At 35.0% G+C, this 6,143-nt stretch overlaps 1 pseudogene; it reads right to left on the reverse strand.

Annotated features, from left to right (window-relative positions):
* Positions 1-1,930: 1,930 nt before the first annotated feature.
* LOC103015029 (40S ribosomal protein S13-like) lies at positions 1,931-4,693 on the reverse strand (annotated as a pseudogene).
* Positions 4,694-6,143: the final 1,450 nt, after the last annotated feature.

Raw genomic sequence — 6,143 nt, forward strand, 5'->3', positions numbered from 1 at the left:
GACTCTGCAAAGAAAACTCATCTTTATTTAAATACAGATTAAAATGAAGAATATGTGCTACTACAATGTTAATGTGGTTACTTAGCAGAGAGAAAAAGAATGCCAGCTTAATGAGTCCATAAGCTTTGTTCCTCTTTTGACAGTCATTTTTATTTTGTTTCATGACCATAGTTTTGCCTTCCTGCTGCTCCTTTTCCCACCTTAATACCCCAGCCAAGCGAGATGCAAATATTGTAGTTGGTGTGAGCAGGCTGAACAAATGTCATTGGAGTAAATTCATCACCACTTCCTGGGAAACATCACAAAGTATGTGCCGTGATGGGTTTGTAGGTCCGTGATTAGATAGGCAGACGTTTTACTCTCTTGAACTCTATGAAATAAACCATATGATATAGTTGGAAAATATTGGAGATAATATATTTTATTTACTTTTCCTCTAAGAAGTGACTTAATTGGATTTTGTCTACTGCAATTACCTAAATTCATCTAATGGACTTGATGTACAGATTTTATGATACTCTTAAAAACCACACTTATAAATTCATGAATATGAATATCAACCAGTTTTCTACCTTCAAATTAAGGTTGATTAAATGTCTTAAATAGTTGCGTTACTAATATTCTTTCTGAATTTTAATGAACATAGCTTATTAAACCCTAGGATTGTCATGATTTTTAGACCTCGCATCAAATTCAATTCCTTCAATTGCTTGATATGTGTCAGTTGTGTTTCCATAATCAGATTTAAAAATTTCAAATAATAGTTTTAGGTCTTTTTCATCTATATATTCTACTGGTGAAATTCTTCTTGCTTCCTAAACCTCTGCTCTTTCTCTTGGGTAATGCATAGAATAAAATAGATGCTCAATATATATTTTCTGAATTGAATATGTTATTTTTCTCTCTCCTGTGGCACCCAGAGCAGTCTAGATCATACGAAAAGAACACAATAAATTCTTATTGATCAATGATGGATACGTCCTAAACTTATGTGTGAGAATCTTAGCCCCCATAGAATCACATCTATATTCCTATCAGAATGCATACAATAATTTTTTTAAAGGTCTTATTTTGATTCTTAATATTGTATAACTAAAAGATAACCTTATTCCTGAATTTTAAAGTAAATTATAAAAGGAAGGAAATAAGAAAATGAAGAAACTTCCCCTTGGTTACTTAAAATGAGAGATTCACAGTTGTCTATTATATCTCCTGATCTTAATCAAGGCAGACAGGTAGAGTGGAAAGAGGTTGTTTTCTGAGATCCCAAAAATGTGGCTTGTCATTCAAGTACTGCCCTTCAGTACCTTTGTGAATTAGGCCAAATCATTAACCTTTTTGAGTTTCTGTTGTCTCCTTTGGACAATTAGTATAATAATTATATTTGCTATGCAAGATGGATCTGAGAATTAAAGAAACTACCATATATAAAAGGACTGTAAATAAATGCTTCACAAAGACAGACGGTCAAAAGGTGTGAATTCCCAGGTTTCCTATCACTCTGCTATACTTGCATAATACAACTGACAAAGTAAAAATAGTAACTCATTGAAATAGGATACATGCGGCTGGTCTATACACTTCATTAATAGGAAAAAGCATTGTGCTGTGTTTGAAATTTCTGTGGATACACCGCCTTAAGTGGATGGATTAAGTCATCAGAAAATTCCCATTGTGTTCAGTAAGTGGTTACTGTGTTTTTGTCTACTTTTTGTTTTTTAATAGCCTTATCCTTTTCACCATTTTTCATTCTTTTCAATGTATTTTATTTGATAATTCTATGAAAGTGAATTGTATGTTGACTCCAAGTATTGTCAGTTGAAATCAGTGTTTACTAAGGCAAATTCAATGAAAGCAGTGTACAATTCATCAACTCAATTTTTTTTTTCTAGTTAAACAATGATTTTATTGCTTGAGTAAACAGACAAATTTATGCAACCAGGGCAGAGGCTGTGGATGACTTGTATTTCCAGTGGGGGGGAGGACTCGTTTGGTGTTGTAATATCGAGCCAACCGGTGAATAAGGCTCTAAAGCAGAATCAGATGGAATTTAGCATCTTTATCCTTTCTGTTTCTCTCAAGATGCTTTCGAACAGCAACAGGTTTCTTCATTAAATGATAGAGCTCCTCAGGAAGATCAGGAGCAAGTCCTTTGGACTTAAGAATTCTCAAGATTTTATTGCCTGTCACAAAACGTACTTGTGCAACACCATGTGAGTCTCTCAGGATCACACCGATTTGCGAGGGCGTCAGGCCCTTCTTGGCCAGTTTGTAGATCTGCTCCTTTACGTCATCAGACGTCAGCTTCAGCCAGATGGAGATGCTGCGGCGGTAGGGCAGAGCCAACTGGGACAGGCCCTTCCCTGGAGCATGAATGCGACCTATGATGGCGGCGGTGTGGTTCAACTCAGTTGTTAAAACGACAAACTAAAATGTGAAACACATAGAATTTTACATAAAGAAGAATTGATGCAAAAATGGATAAATGTATAGCTTACCCAGAGTAGAGAAAATTTTCTCATTTAAAGTAAGAAAGAAAGCAAGATATTATTTCCAACTCTTATCCACCAAAGGTTCAATGGCGATGTTACAGGAAAGTCCACATTAAAGGACGGTATCACATACAGAAAAAGACACCTTACAAGTGTTAGTTGTTCCATATGTTATCTCATTTTGCATTAACTGCTAATATAGGTATAATATCAGGGGCAAAATTACACTTTATTCTTCCTATCTCACCTCCTAGATGTATGTTCCCTAAATGGTATGGTAATGCTCCCATAATACCCAGCACAGTACTTTGCTAGGAGTTCAATAAATGTTTGTTGAATTGAATTACCACATTAACATGTAAGTTGTGAGATTGAGGAGTTTACAGCCTTTAAATCTTATTTTAAAATCTAGGTTTACACAAATTTGCATATTATTTAAAATGAATATATTAAGCCCAAATCAGTGTCTAATTTATATGTATTTCCACGAACTCACTTAGATAGTTTGAAGTGTTACCACTGACCAACACATTGGATAGGACACAAAGATGACCTTATTCATTTTTGGGAATTGACAATTTTTTAGAAGATTGCCCAGATGTTTGTTTATTTACCAATTGATTTTTTTTTTCCAAATGAACTCTCCTTGGAGATTTTTATTTACAGTTATTCGTTCACCACTTTTTGAGCCCTGTCGCTTTGTTGACTTCATGTGCTTAGTTTGAGGGACACTGCTGGATGCTTCTTTGATAAATAAAGCTGATCAGGTCTTGTAAGTAAATGATGACATGTAGCTGAAGCAGTTTAAAGATTTAGCTCTTTGCCAATTTGTTGTTTTATTGAATAGTCATATTTCATTCAAGAAAGAGAACACGTTCGTGGCTTGTGGCATTGCAATACATGTACCTTTTCTTTAGAGAAGCTCATATAAACTTATGATAGAAATTGGCCTCTTTGTCAATTTAAAGAGAAATTAAACTGGCTTCTTTTCAATTTCTTTTACCCTCCTTCTCATTCTTTTATCCAAGTAAGTTAGTTCTACAAATCTTTATATAAAGTCTCAGAGAGAAAAATCCAACATGATGTTTATCAAGCTGGAGTGCCTATTCAGTATGCAAAAAAAAAAAAAAAATCACCTTGCTTTTTCTATTGCAGTGCCCCTAAATTGAAGCTATGTGCCTGATCAGGCAAAAATACCTGTGCTTCATATTTCATAGCATCTGAAGCTGGCTTCTTCTGTCTACGTAGATAATTTTAAGTGAAAGATACTGGCATTATTTAACAAGATGAGATTTAGCAAGATATTTTTGACAGGGTTTCCAAAGAAACCACAAAACAATAATGCAGTGAACCCTGATTTTAGAACAAACTCAACTTCTAAATGATTCAAAGAAGCACCATCGATACTTATGAACTTAAAAAAATTTTAATGAAAAACCACAGCTTAGTTTCCAATCAGTCAAGACTTTGAACAATGTATTTCTGTTGGGAATAAAGAAAGAAGGGGGCTCTATAAAGAGAAAAAGCTGTAGAGTGGAGGAATTGTGTTTTAAAGGCTACACACGTCCAAGGTGTTCAGTTGATGAGGTCTTTGTCTTGTAGTCACCAAGCTTCATTCGGTGTTTCTATAATCACAATGCAGTTTTTACACTCTGCAATTATCTTTAATTGTAAGGATATGCAACCCTTTAATTAAGCTAAAGGGAAGATAGTAGCTGTTCATATTGAAGAACCCGTGAACTCCAATAGGCTGTTTTGATGTCTGAATGATTTTGACACTCTCTTGAATAGTGATTGCCGCATTTTGTTCCTTGCTTTGGGTGAGTTTCTTCAAGGAAAAAATGCTGTAGGCCATCCCCTTAATAACTTTCCTCATTGCAGCCTGGTTAGCAGAGACTCCTTCTGAAAGTCATCTGCTCCTACGTGTCCAGGTGGAAGGAAAAGTAACTCAGCACCACAGGTACTAGTCATTTTGGCTGGAAGAAAAAGTTCCACAACACGTCACTCTCTACCAGTGGCTGTGGTTTCAGCCAAAGACCTTGAAGTGTCTGACAGAAGGTTTTATTCGATGCTGAAAGGATAGCTAAGTTGACAGCGTGTAAGTAAGTGATGTATTTGTGTACCTCTATGTTTGTCAGCCTGGAACACAGCCACACCCCTCAACAACACGTACATGTACATACACAAGCCACCACCACCATCGTTACCATTATACATTGAAACCCTGTTGTTCCAGGTTCAGCTCAGAGGTAACTATTTTAATTGAACTGTTTGTGTTTCCTTTGTTTCTCTGCTCACTCCATATATCAAAAGCAATCACTCCTTTCACTAGTATTTCCATAGTACAATGTTTGTAACTCTATTTAACCTATATTTTATTCTGTCTCATATCATTATAAGATATTAAAATGACTCTTACCCCTAACAGATTATAAATACCCTCAAAGCAAGTAGTAATGGTTTTTACCCTTTATCCTTTTTTTCTTTGTGTGTGAATAATATATACCTACAGAACACACACACACAAATATTTATCTATATAAACACACACACATACATAGAGAACATATAGAGTATAAATAGAATATATGCATGTATGATCATATGCTATATAATATGAGTTTTAAGAAAGAGAGAAAGAGAAAGAGATTGCCTTTTCTTATGTATTAGCTTCTGAAAAGGCAATAAAATCATTCCATTTGCCAGGTAATCACCCGTATTCCAGTGAGAGTGTTATATCATTATACTATCAATTTTATATTTTTAAAACTTAACACTATAACACACGCAACTGAATCCAATCCCTCTTCCTCCCCTCCAAAAAAGGAAAATCAATTATTTGTATCATTCAGGTTGATAGGATCTTGCAGTATTGTAGGGTTCTCCCTACAGATCTTTGCAGAAGTCAGAATTACACTGCTCTCTCCATTCTCTGCTCCCACAGCCCATCTCTGTATTCTGACAATAAGTACACCTCTCTTTTCCTTCTTCTCTTCTCACATTTAGGATTCACTTAGAGAATATACTTAGAGTACCCATCAGGCAGTAATTTTCAAGTTGGAAAACACTGGAAGAGGTGTGCTACAAGTCTAACAAAAACTTTTGAAAAATGCCATATCAAGTAATTGCACAATTTTACTTTCAGTGTATCAAAACATTCTTGTACGGCCTTCATGGATGTTTAGAAATATCACATTTGAATGTTCATGCCTCTTAAAGAGGAGAAAAAGCTGGAGTACCAATTTGTGAGGTTACTTGGCAGGAAAAACTCTGCCTTACAGAATTCAATACTATATATAAATATTGAAAAGTTCTCCAAAACACTTAACATCCATTTCCCACAAACACTCAATAATAAAAAAAAAATATATGGATACTTTCTTAATTCAGTGAAATAGGAATACCTCAATCCTAAAGCCATAGACTTCTCTACTGGAAAAGTTATAGAGGCATCCCCACTAAACTCAGGAGTTAGGCAGAGGTGCCTACTACTTCTCCAACTGTTTGACACTATATAGGAGATATTAGCCCTTGGAATTACGGTAACACATAAAAGCATGGAACTGAAAGAGAAGTAAGATTATTTGCAAATGACATAATAGTATACTTAGAAAATCCTGGAGAATTAATGTTAAAAATAATTTAAACAGT

Source organism: Balaenoptera acutorostrata, chromosome 9 (genome assembly GCF_949987535.1).
Source record: "Balaenoptera acutorostrata chromosome 9, mBalAcu1.1, whole genome shotgun sequence".
NCBI classification, from domain to species: domain Eukaryota; kingdom Metazoa; phylum Chordata; class Mammalia; order Artiodactyla; family Balaenopteridae; genus Balaenoptera; species Balaenoptera acutorostrata.